Raw genomic sequence first — 13,508 nt, forward strand, 5'->3', positions numbered from 1 at the left:
TCACTGCTGATCCAGCTCTCATGTGGGAAAACATTTCAAGACAACCACTAGGCCTGTTCTAGTGGGAGGTGTCCCTGCCTATGGGGAGGGGTTGGAACTAGATATTTTTGAGGTCACTTCCAACCTAAACCGTTCTCTGATTCTATGAGTCCTTGGCCAACCACAGTAGCTTGAAAAGAAGGGAGAAGCTCTTAAAATCCACACTCATCCTTACAAGATTTTCTCTTGCATGTCAAAGTGATGGAGAACAATCAGGATAATCCAAACAAGCTATTTAAGTGTATTTCATAAGAATCATAGAATGGTTTAGGTTGGAAGGGACCTCAAGGCTCATCAAGTTTCAACCCCTTGCCATAGGCAGGGACACCTCCCACTAGAACAGGTTGCTCAAGATCTCATCCAACCTGGCCTTGAACACCTCCAGGGAGCAAATTGGAGCTATGCATCTTAATCTGAAAACTCTGCTTTAACAAAGACAATCCAAGAACAGTGTTTTTTTTTCACACCAGCAGTATTTTCCATCCAGTTCATGGCCATCACTACCCCAGGTCCAGAAGCCCTGAAGCTGTAGCAGTGTCACCAGGAAGTGTCCTTCTGCAGGGATTTGTTTGAGTCTACTCAAACTCCTTCTGAGGCAACTGGAAAGGTGAGGGTGAGAGTGAGGAAGGAGAGCTGGTGTCACCACAGAATCGTAGAATGGTTTAGGTTGGAAGGGACCTCAAGGCTCGCCCAGTTCCAACCCCCTGCCATAGGCAGGGACACCTCCCACTAGAACAGGTCGCTCAAGGTCTCATCCAACCTAGCCTTGAAAACCTCCAGGGATGTTGTGGAGCACAGAAACACAGAATATGATCAAAGATCATCACATTCTGTGCTTCTGTGCTCCACAACCTCCCTGGGCAACCCATGCCAGTGTCTCACCACCCTCACTGCAAAGAACCCTTTCCTAACATCTAGTTTGAATCTCCCCTCTGCCAATTCAAACCCATTCCTCCTCCTCCTGTCATTACAAGACCTTGTCAATAGTCTCTCCCTCACCTTCCTGTAGGCCTCTTCAGATACTGGAAGGTCTTGTAAGCCTCGAAGCCTTCTCTTCTCCAGTCTGAAGAGCCTCAGTGTATTTAACCCCAATTCTCTATGTCCCTACTTCAGCCAGGAACAACACTGACATTCGGTCTTCTCCATTCCCTTCCATCTTTCTACTTGCCTCGCTCCACACCAAATGGTGAACTGCCCCGAAGAGCTACCTCGTTAGTTTCTCCTCTCTGAGCAGTTGGGTTGAAACATATGCCATCAGACCTGCTGTCCCCAGTTAAAACCCCTGTCACATCACTAAATAGTTTAGCAAATACAAACCCTGTTGGTTTTTTTTCCACCAGGCGGCCAGATGTCCGCGCTGACACAGTGCTTAAGGCGTTGGACTGATAAAAAGCCAGGGCCCTTGGTAAGTGGGGATTTAAAAACATGTCCTGAGGCAAGTGTGTGATATTAAAAACATCCTGGGCTCTTTTGTATGGAGATTTGCATACGTTGAGGTTTTAAAGAGAGTGTCCATCTGTCACTGAGCATTCTCCCAACACAACAAAGCGCCGATAAATATTTTGAACCGCAGTCACTTTTCAGCAGGCACCAGCAAGGAAGCAGAAAGGTTTCAGCTGGGAGATCCGCTGCTTTGTGCAATAAAAGGAGCTGCAGTTCCACTTGTTCAATATTGATGAGGATGACAGCCCTGTACAATTACAGAACTACAACCTGGCCCTCCAGTGAGTCCATAAAAAGTAGCAGCCAGGCAGTGTGGAAAAAAAAAACCCAACCCAACAAACCAAAGGAAAAGAACCAACAAACAACTCCTGCAGCTTTTGTTCTGCAAGGTCTGGCTGCTGGTGGAGTGATGTGCAGCGATTGTGCCTCAGCAGTGGTGGAACCCTGTGATGGTTTGGGTGTTCCCCACCTTAGAAATCACCCAGACTAGACTCAGCCAGCTCTGGAAATTGAATGAAGCTTATACTTAGAGCTGGCACAATATACAAGCAGATATTTACAGGATATACAGTTATAGACAGAAATATACAAGGGAAAAAGGTAATACAGAAACACAACTCCCCTCCCAGAAACCTGAGTCCCCAGGAGGGGCTCTCAACCACCCCTTCACCTTCCCCCTACCCCTCTCAACCTTACCCCAGAATAGAGGTTTGGCCAAGAGTTTGGGAAGCAAAGTGGGTTAGCCCGAAATGCAGGGTGAGGTTAGAGAGAGATGCAGCTCAGCCAGCAGCCCGAGTGAGAGTGATGCCGAGAGTGTTATCTAATGTTTTCATTTCTTGTTCCTATACTTCTCAGCAAGACTGTGAGGGAAGTAGACATCACCATTGTTTTCCTTTTACAGCCTGTAATCTAGCTCTTCTCACCAAAACATTCCATCCTGCTTCAAAGCAGCACACACCTGCTTGCGATGCACAGGACAGCAGCCCTGCTGCAGCGTCCGCTGAAGCGATGGGAAGAGTCCTGCCGCTGCTAATGAGCTCTGTGCCAGCCTGGGTGCAGCTTGGTTGCCACCAAAGTGGATGGATTTAATTGTTCTTAGTGTTGGGAAGAAAGGGTCAAAAAGCACAGAATCACAGAATTAAGCAGGTTGGAAAAGACCTCTAGGATCATCGAGTCCAACCTATCACCTAACCCTTCTAATTAACCTGTGGCACTAAGTGCCTCATCCGACACCTCCAGGAATGGGGACTCCACCATCTCCCCAAGCAGCCCATTCCAATGCCAATCACTCTTGCTGTGAAGAACTTCCTCCTAACATCCAGCCTAAACCTGCCCTGGTGCAGTTTCAGAATGTGTCCCCTTCTGTTGCTGGGTGCCTGACAGAAGAGCCCAACCCCACCTGGCTACAGCCTCCCTTCAGCTAACTGTAGACAGCAATGAGCTCTGCCCTGAGCCTCCTCTTCTGCAGGCTGCACACCCCCAGCTCCCTCAGCCTCATCTCACAGGGCTGTCTCCAACCCCCTCATCAGTCTTTGTGCCCTTCTCTGGACATGTTCCAGCACCTCAACATCTTTCTTAAATTGAGGAGCTCAGAACTGGACACAGCACTCATGGTGTGGCCTGCCCAGTGCTGAGTACAGGGGCAGAATGGTCTCCCTGGTCCTGCTGGCCACACTGTTCCAACCAGCTGCAGATCCTGTTCAGCTCCATTGCAGGAGCAATGAGTTTGGCTCCTTGGACCAAAAACAATGCTCTGTTTTAAGGCTCTGCCTGGTGTGTGAGAGAGCAATCACTGAATCACAGAATGGGTTGCCAGGACCTTCGAGACTGTCTAGTTCCAACCCCTCCCTGCTGTGGGCAGGAACAGCTCCTACTGGATCAGGTTGCTCAAGCCCCCATCCAACCTGGCCTTGAATACTTCCAGCTTTGGAGCCTCCACAGCTTCTCTGGGCAACCTGTTCCAGTGCCTCACCACCCTTGTGGGGAAGAATTTCTTCTTAATGTCTAATTTAAATTGAGCTTCTTCCAGTTTGAAGCCACTACCCCTTGTCCTGTCACTACAGACCTCTGTAAAACATCCCTCTGCAGCACTCCTGTAGACCCTGTAGAGCTATCAAAGCTGGGGATCAGGATGTTCTCACTATACAGGAAGACCCAACGTGTGGGAAGCATTTTACAGGAGGAAACTTCAAGCAAGCAGGTGTGGCTTGGTGCCTGGAGTTGCTGGCAGTCTCCTCTCAGACAGGACAGAGCAAATGGCCAGCTCTCCAAATTCCACCTCCTCATTTAGTTTTGTTTTTCTGGACTGACATTTTCCAAGGAGGTGCCATTTCCCTCTTCATCCTCCAACCACCAAGGAGATCTGAAGCATCTAATTGAGACAAAACAAAGTCACAGCACAGATTATGCTTGCAGCAACTCTCTTAGTTAATTAGGCAATCACATCTTAAGCACGTGTGCATCTGAACTGATTGACTATCTCAGTAGATTTCCAGCCTGTCCTTCTCAGATTCTTTCCTCCCTTTAATTTGAATCTGCTTTATGAACTCCTCCTGCCTGACCACTGTCCCTTCTAAAGAGCTATCCACAAAGTAGGTGGTTATTAACCATTGGTTTCTGTGTTTCTCCTGCAAAGCAGGTTCTAATGGTGCAGGCAATAGCGTGGTGTTGATGGTGGGAGATGGCAGGTGGCAGATGGATGCTTTCATAGGTGCAGCTTGATGAGCTCACACAATACATGGATGTCTGCATACCCACCTTGACTGAGAAAGAGAAATCTCCACTGCTGGAACCTGGTGCAAAAACTTTTGGGTTTGAAGTCTGCCACATCAAGCAAGTGTATGATGGAGTGTTTATGCTTCCAGCCCCAGCAAGAGCCAGGAAAGCCAGAGGTGGAGCCTTCACACTTCCAGCCCCAGCAAGAGCCAGGAAACCCAGTGATGATTGTGGATAGCCCCAGCCTCATTTTGCAGAAGGGATTCAGCTGTATATTGAACCAGTTCAGTTGGGCTTTAATGCCAGAGCTGGCTTGGGTGCACCACTCCATGCATCTGAAGAAAGGTTGGAAGACTTTTACTGATCATTCAACAACGTTTTTGGGTGGTGCACCCTTAATCCAGGACTGCTTGCCTGGGGAACATGGATATCACACCCCTGTCAGCCACAGCCTCACCTCAGCAAGCCAGCAAAGCCATGCCAAGTGACACTGGCTCTGGCTCTTGCCAAATGGATTTATGCCATAGGAATAAAATGCCAAATCATTTTCTTTTTTATATAGCAAATTAAAGTCAATTAGGTTACTGGTGTGAGCTGGGCACACCAGCACTGGGGTAAAGACAGAACAGTGATGCATCCCTTCAACAAGCAGAGCTGAGTTACTATCTTGTTTCCCCCCAGAATGATCCAAGATAAGGGAAGAGGCCATAGCTTGGGAGAAGAAGTGTTTCAGAGAGAAAAAAACCCCATCCCTCACTAAATCCATATCCCATCTCCTCAAAGCTTGCTTACTGCCAGCTCCCTAATTTATGTAAACTGGTCGTCAGAGCTGAATTAAAACCTACAATTAGCAACCCAGGAGGGCATGGTTGTAATTCAGACAGATGTGCCACTTAAAAATATTTACATAAAGCTTGCAGGATAACCAGCACTCCCAGAGGGAGTCATCAAACAAGCCTCCTGGCACAGCCCAGCCACAGGGCAATGGGACTCGGAGCTGGCTTTGGGGTGGTGCTCACCAGCTCAGCTCAGCTGTCCCCAGGCTGCAGAGCACAAGCGCAGCTTAGGTTTGCAAACTGCTTCAACCGCAGCACCAGCTGGGATCCAAAAGTGACAAGACCTAAAGAGATTAGCAACAGTCTGAATCTGTTCTGACCTCAGTGATGGTTGGAGAAGATGCTTTGGTGCTCAGTGTGGGTTTCTTTCAGAGAATCAGTTATAGAATCACAGAATCAGTCAGGGTTGGAAGGGACCACAAGGATCAGCCAGTTCCAACCCCCTGCCATGCCCAGGGACACCCTATCCTAGAGCAGGCTGCCCACAGCCTCATCCAGCCTGGCCTTAAACACCTCCAGCCATGGGGCCTCAACCATCTCCCTGGGCAGCCCATTCCAGGCTCTCACCACCCTCATGCTGAAGAATTTCTTCCTAACATCTAGTCTGAATCTACCCATTTCTAGTTTTGTTCCATTCTCCCCCCCAGTCCTGTCACTCCCTGAGAGCCTAAAGAGTCCCTCCCCAGCTTTCTTGTAGGTCCCCTGAAGATACTGAAAGGTCACAATAAGGTCACCTTGGAGCCTTCTCTTCTCCAGACCGAACAGCCCAAACTCCCTCTGTCTCTCCTCACAGCAGAGCAGCTCCAGCCCTCTGTTTATCCTCGTGACCCTTCTCTGGACACCTTCCAGCACATCCATAGCCCTCTTGTAACAGGGGCTCTAGAACTGGACTCAGTCCAGCCTTGGGACTATTGACCTGTCTAGGACCATGGCTTCCACTTTTGTTTTTAACCAGCTTGTGCCAGCAAAGTGCTTTCATTAGAAATCATGAAGAAGCTCAAGGGAGAAGTTTTAATTGGCAAAGACCTGGTGCTGTTCTAGTGCAAAACTTTGAACTGTCTATACACAGCCTCAGTCATTCACCAGTGCAATTCAGATGTGAAGACAACCCCTGTGAATGGATGTTAGGTTCCAAATGTTGACCTTTCTCTCAAATATATTCCATTTTTCATCTCTCAAATCAAATGCAGGAGATAAACTGTCTCTGGAAAGCAGCACTTGGGAATAGCTGAGAACCTCTAATGCAGAGGCTTTATCTCCAGTTTCAGAGGCAAGCAAGGATTGCTTGAAAGGAATGGTGTAGGCAATTTTGGGATGCCAGGAGGGGTCTCAGGCTGTCTCAGGAGGGTTTTGGAGCCCTGAGCAAACACATCTGTTTTAAAGTTGGGATAAACATTTGAAACAGCCAGTTCTAAACTGGGGCCAGTTCAAACAGATGGTGAAGACAGTCATGCTGCTCTAAATCCACAGCAAAACCAGTGACTGAAATTGGCTCAGACACAGCTCTGGTAGCACCAGCAAAAACTATTCACAGATGCCAGTTTGGAGAGAAGTTTGTTGTTTGTTTTTTTCATCCCCTGGCTACTGCTAATCACCAGTTTTGCAACTTTACAGCTGCAGGAGTTCACATTTAATGTAAGGGAATTTCAGCCTGGGGAATGCAAATGAAATGTTGAAGATAATTCTTTGGTATCCACTTGCTGCTCTCATCACACAGAGCATTTTCTACTCCCTTGCTGCTAGCAAACACCTCCTCTGGCACTGAATCCCCAAAATGATTTCAAAAGGCCATGAATTTTTCTCAGATATTTATGGGAATGCCCAGGACATTCACAGCAACAGCTGGAAGAAGGCTGAGTACCAGATTCACTCATTTATTCAGCAAAATACAGATGAAAACCCACGAGAAAAGTGGTTGCCCTGGATGGATTCTGTTCTTTCTGTGGCTTGCTCAAAGCTTTCCAAACACAAGTATGCTTTCAATTTAAAATGGAAGTGATTTAGAGGCACAGAACCATTGCATTCATTGGGTTGGAAGGGACCCTCAAAGGTCATCTTGCTCAATCCCCCTGCAGTGAGCAGGGACATAGAATCATGGAATCAACCAGGTTGGAAGAGACCTCCGAGATCATCCAGTCCAACCTAGCACCCAGCCCTATCCAGTCATCTAGACCATGGCACTAAATGCCTCATCCAGGCTTTTCTTGAACACCTCCAGGGATGGGGACTCCACCACCTCCCTGGGCAGCCCATTCCAATGCCAATCACTCTCTCTGGCAACAATTTTCTCCTAACGTCCAGCCTAGACCTGCCCCGGCACAACTGGAGACTGTCCCCCCTTGTTCTGTTGCTGGTTGCCTGGCAGGAGAGCCCAACCCCACCTGGCTACAGCCTCCCTTCAGGTTGCTTAGAGCCCCATCAAGTTTGGCCTTGAATGTCTCTGGGGATGGAGCTTCCACCATCTCCTTAGGCAAACTGTTCCCTCTCTTATTGTAAAGAAGGATCTCCTAATGTCTAAGCTAAATCTACCCTGCTCTAGTCTAAAATAATTGCCTCTCATCCTATCACCACAGTCTCTCTCCAGGCTTCCTGTAGACCCCCTTTAGATACTGAAGTACAGTTCTAAGGTCTCCCTGGAGACTCTTCTCTTCTCTTTCCTCTTCTCTTCTCTTCTCTTCTCTTCTCTTCTCTTCTCTTCTCTTCTCTTCTCTTCTTCTCTCTCTCTCTCTCTTCTCTTCTCCTTCTCTTCTCTTCTCTTCTCTTCTCTTCTCTTCTCTTCTTCACCCTGTCTTCATAACAGAGGTGCTCCAGCCCTCTAATTGTCTTTGTGGCCCTCCTCTGGACCCGCTCCATGTCCTTCTTGTGTTGAGAACTCCAAGGCCAGATGCAGTACTTCAGGTGAGGTCTCCCCAGAGCCCGAGCAGAGAGTCAGGATCCCCTCTCTCCATCTCTGGCCACACTGTTTTTTGGTGCAGCCCAGACTGCCATCAGCCTTCTGGGCTCAAGTGCCCATTGCTGCTTCATATCCAGCTTCTCACCCGACCAGTTAGCTCAAGTCCTTTTCTGCAGGGTTGTTCTCAAACTCATCATTCCCCAGCCTGGAATGATAATGAGGATTGCTCCAACATAGGTGTGGGACCTTGCACTTCATCTTACTGAACCTCATTTACCGAGCTTGGTTCCTCTGATGGTCCTTGGTGGCTGGAATATTCCAGCCTTAGGTTTGCTTTGTTTCAGCACAATAGAAGTTGAAGGGGAAAAAAAAAAAAAAAGAAAGAAAGAAAAAAAAAAAGCTGCAGCTGAATTTTATTATTGCAGCTTTTATACAGGACAGGAAAGTGCACTACTTTAATACAAAGTCATTACTGCAGTTAAAACCATTAAGTTAATTAATATGGACATTTATTACTACCGATAAAAGATAATATCAGGGGATTTATAGAAACAATATATCTGTATATTCTTCCTCCTAAAGTCTGCAGGAAGACAGGGCTTGGAGTGGGGTGGAATATATTGTAATGGCACCTGTTACTGGGGCTTGCACTAAAGGTAGGTCAAGGGGAACACTTGCAGGAGAGCCATTAAGATAACCCCAGCCCTGAGAGCATTGGGGCTTGCAAAATAAATCCTTCAATCTTTGTAATTATTATACAGTGGAGGAAGCAGAAAGTCCCTTGGTCCTGCCAAGCCTCAAGCAGCAGAGAGGGAGTTGTTAGTGTAACCTGTTTCTGCTGCTGGAGTGCAACTCCTCCACTACTGAACACAGGGAGAGGGTCACCTCCTGTCATAGAATCATAGAATCAACCAGATTGGAAGAGATCTCCAAGATCATCCAGTCCAACCTAGCACCCAGCCCTGTCCAATCAACTAGACCATGGCACTAAGTGCCTCATCCAGTCTTCTACTGCCCCTCTGGTTACTCTTCAGAACTGAGGTCACAAGGGGATTGAGATTTCAGACACTGGTTACAAATGGTATGTAAAAAACTTGAGGAAGCAGGTGATACCAGCAGCAGAACAAGGAGAGACAGTGTCAAGTTGTGCCAGGGGAGGTATAGACTGGACGTTAGGAGGAAATTCTTCACAGAGAGAGTGATTTGCCATTGGAATGGGCTGCACAGGGAGGTGGTGGAGTTGCTATCCCTGGAGGTGTTCAAGAAAAGACTGAATGAGACACTTAGTGCCATGGTCTGGTTGATTGGACAGGGCTGGGGGATAGGTTGGCCTGGATGATCTTGGAGCTCTCTTCCAGCCTGGTTGATTCTATGATTAACTATATTTAGGTTTTTAGATAGAGGACAATCAGCAAACCCTCTGCTTTCACCTCTTCCACCTCCCCAGCTCTTTGAAGCTGACAAACCTCAAGTTGTCCCTGGACCGCTCTTGGTCATTTCCTTGTACTGATGCTGGATAACAGTTGGGAGCTGTGGTAATTTAATAAAGCTTTGCAAATGCAGACAACTGCAGACCGTGATAGAGGGGCTGTATCAATCACAGTAATGACAGACATTAGCAGCATGCCAAGTGTTTTGGTCTCAACAGATCTGTCACCGCTTTGCAGACGGCAGTTGTACCTACAGGTCTGCGCGCCGGCCGCTCTAATTTAGTGCTGTCTGCAGAGCTGTCATCTCGGGAGGAGATTTATTGGGCTGATACATGTGATTTATGTCAGATGGTTTCAGCTTTGCTAACTTGTGTGCCACAATTGTAGTTAACAAGCAATTAAAATCTTTGGGCCATTGTGCTGCGGGATAGCTCCCAGCAGCCACCGTTCAGTCCAAGGGAGGGGAGTCTCCGTGCTGGGGTGAGACCCCACTGGGAGCAGTGCGTCCAGATCTGAGGCCCTCAGCACAAGAAGGGTATGGACATGCTGGAGTGGGTCCAGAGGAGGTCACAAATATGATCAGGGGGCTGGAGCACCTCTCCTGTGGGGACAGGCTGAGAGAATTGGGTCTGTTCAATCTGGAGAAGACTCTAGGGAGACCTTAGAGTGGCCTGCAAGAAAGCCCTGAAGGGACTTTTATCAAGGGAACAGATTGAAGCTTGAGGAGGAGAGATTTAACCTGGAGATTAATCATAGAATCATAGAGTCAGGGTTGGAAGGGACCATAAGGATCATCTAGTTCCAACCGCCCTGCCATGGGCAGGGACCCTAGATCAGGCTGGCCACAGCATCATCCAGCCTGGCCTTAAACACCTCCAGGGATGAGGCCCTTAAGCTTAAGAAGAACTTTACAGTGAGGGTGATGAGACACTGGAACAGGTTGCCCAGGGTGGTTGTGGATGTGTCCTCCCTGGAGGTGTTCAAGGCTAGGCTGGATGAGACTTTGAGCAGCCTGGGCTGGTGGAAAGTGTTCCTCCAAACAATCTGCAAAGGAATGGTTCCAGGGATGAGGCATCTCTCTGGGCAACCCTTGCAGTTCTGGGAGCAACCAGGCACAAACCTGGTGCAACCAAAGCTAGATACAAAAAGGAGCAGAAAGGACTCTGGGTGAACCATTTCAAGCTGACACTGCTCTTGTGCACCGGCTGCTGTCATCCCCCCACCGAGCTCCATCCTTCCTTCCTGCAGCTGCGGCTGTCAGGAGCTGGAGATGCTGATGAGCAGTAACAACCCTTCCCACCAGCTCCCAGCCCACCGTCGGGGCCAGGAGCCGAAGTCAAAGCGGTGTGAGTGAAGCGTGGCCAGGGTAGCTGCGTGAGCCCCTCTGCCTGCTCGCCTCGGCTCAGCCCCCTTCAAACCCGTTTGGAGATAATTAGCCTCATCGCAGACGCACCGCAGCTCTGCCCTGAGTGATGCCAGCTTAATTACCAGCGACAGGCTCGGGGGGTGGGGTTTGTCCTTCTGTTGCAACCACGAGGAGGGTAAATACACACCTTGGGGAGCATTTTCACCTGCTGAATACTGAAGTCCTTTTTCCTCGTTTGTCTTTTTTCGGGGGGGTGATGTTTGAGATGCTCCTTAAGAGATTAGTTTCCCCCTCCCTGTTGTGAAATAGGTACAGGAGGCTGCACCTGAGTGTTCCCAGTGTCGATGATGCATTCTTTAATATCTAGTAGATAATTAAATCTTTTCTATTCCCCCCTCCCTCACATTTCATATACAAACTTCAGTTCATAGTTGAATATTGCAAATAGTGGAAGCAATAGAAATATTTCTGATAGCAGAAAGATCAGAATTAGGAGAAATATCAGCAATAGAAATATTTGTAATGGAAGAAAGATCAGAATTAGGAGAAATATTAGCAACAGAAATATTTGTAATGGCAGAAAGATCAGAATTAGGAGAAATATAAGCAATAGAAATGTTTGTAATGGAAGAAAGATCAGAATTAGGAGAAATATTAGCAATAGTAATATTTATAATGGCAGAAAGATCAGAATTAGGAGAAATATTAGCAACAGAAATATTTGTAACAGCAGAAAGATCAGAATTAGGAGAAATATTAGCAACAGAAATATTTGTAACGGCAGAAAGATCAGAATTAGGAGAAATATTAGCAACAGAAATATTTGTAATGGCAGAAAGATGAGAATTAGGAGAAATATTAGCAATAGAAATGTTTGTAATGGCAGAAAGATCAGAATTAGGAGAAATATTAGAAACAGAAATATTTGTAAAGGCAGAAAGATTAGAATTCTTTATTGATGATCTGGGCTAGGGGATTGAGTCCAGCATCAGTAAGTCTGCAGATGACACCAAGGAGGTGTGGAGCTGTTGGAGGGTAGGAGAGCACTGCAGAGGGACCTTGCCAGGCTGGATGCGTGGACAGAGGCCAACGGGATCAGATTTAACAAGGCCAAGGGCAGAGTTCTACATTTTTGTTGATAACAACCTCAAGCAGTGCTACAGGCTGGGGCAGAGTGGCTGAGAGCAACCAGGCAGAAAGGGACCTGGGGGTACTGGTAGAGAGTAGCTGAACATGAGGCAGCAGTGTGCCCAGGTGGGCAGCAGAGCCAATGGCATCCTGGCCTGGATCAGGAACAGTGTGGGCAGTAGGACAAAGGAGGTTCTTCTGCCCCTGTGCTCAGCACTGCTCAGGACACCCCTGGAGTGCTGTGTCCAGTTCTGGGCTCCTCAATTCAAGAGAGGTGTTGCAGTACTGGAAGGTGTCCACAGGAGGGCGCCAAATCTGGTGAGGGGCCTGGAGCACAGCCCTGTGAGGAGAGGCTGAGGGAGTTGGGGGTGTGCAGCCTGCAGCAGAGGAGGCTCAGGGCAGAGCTCATTGCTGTCTACAACTACCTGAAGGGAAGTTGTAGCCAAGTGGGGGTTGGTCTCTTCACCCAGGCACCCAGCAACAGAACAAGAGGACACAGTCTCAAACTGCACCAGGGCAGGTATGGGCTGGATGTTAGGAAGAAGTTCTGGCCAGAGAGAGTGATTGGCATTGGAATGGGCTGCCCAGGGAGGTGGTGGAGTCCCCATCCCTGGAGGTGTTTAAGAGAAGCCTGGCTAGGGCACTTAGTGCCATGGTTTAGTTAATTAGAAGGGGTTAGGTGATAGGTTGGACTCAATGATCCTAGAGGTCTTTTCCAACCTGGTTAGTTCTATGATTCTGTGAAAAAAAAACTCCACCAATCACCCACCACCATCACCACCAAACTTGTGCTGAGCGAAGGTGATCTGAGCTGACATTGAGAATTGTTTGATTTACAATAAGAGGGAGATAATATTTTGCTCAGCCTGCCTGTAATACAATGTGTGTCATTTTAAATTTCCCATTACAGCCAGCAATCGAATAAATAAACGCCCTGGCTGCAATAAGCATGAATCACTCAGCACAGAACAGCTCTCAGCAGCCCTTGTAACCCATATCTTCATCCTAATGGCCTTTGGAAGTCACCCATTAATTTGACTTTCAGCCGACTGGCTTTGAAGCAGAGGGACCTGGCTACTGCCAGACAAGTGGCTGCAAGATGCTGGGTCAAACTCTGCAGAGCTTTAGTGACAAATCAGCTTTGCAAATTAGGGATGTGCCTCCCTGTAAGGGATATGGCTCAAGCCTGGTGATTAGCAGCTGCATGGGCAAATAGAATTGGCCACTGGGCTGATTTCAGGGTGAGTTGGGTTTTTTTTTTCAATGTTGGAAGTTCTTCACAGAGAGAGTGATTTCCCATTGGAATGGGCTGCCCAGGGAGGTGGTGGAGTCACCGTCCCTGGAGGTGTTCAAGAAAAGCCTGGATGAGGCATTTAGTGCCATGGTCTGGTTGACTGGATAGGGCTGGGTGCTAGGTTGGACTGGATGAGCTTGGAGGTCTCTTCCAACCTGGTTGATTCTATGATTATTCTATGAAAAGCAGTTGTTCAATGCTGCAGCAATGAAAGCCTCCCTCCTGAGAGCAAGAAAAAAAGTTCCTGCCACTTGCCCCCCTAATTTCTGCTGCGAACCTTTCGCCGGATTAGGCGCACGTGAAGGTATTTCAGCTGCCTTCTGCCCTCGTGCCAATGTTTGTTAGAGTTTGGGATGGAATTTAA

The sequence above is a fragment of the Pogoniulus pusillus genome, chromosome 29, assembly GCF_015220805.1.
Source record: "Pogoniulus pusillus isolate bPogPus1 chromosome 29, bPogPus1.pri, whole genome shotgun sequence".
In the NCBI taxonomy this organism is placed as follows: domain Eukaryota; kingdom Metazoa; phylum Chordata; class Aves; order Piciformes; family Lybiidae; genus Pogoniulus; species Pogoniulus pusillus.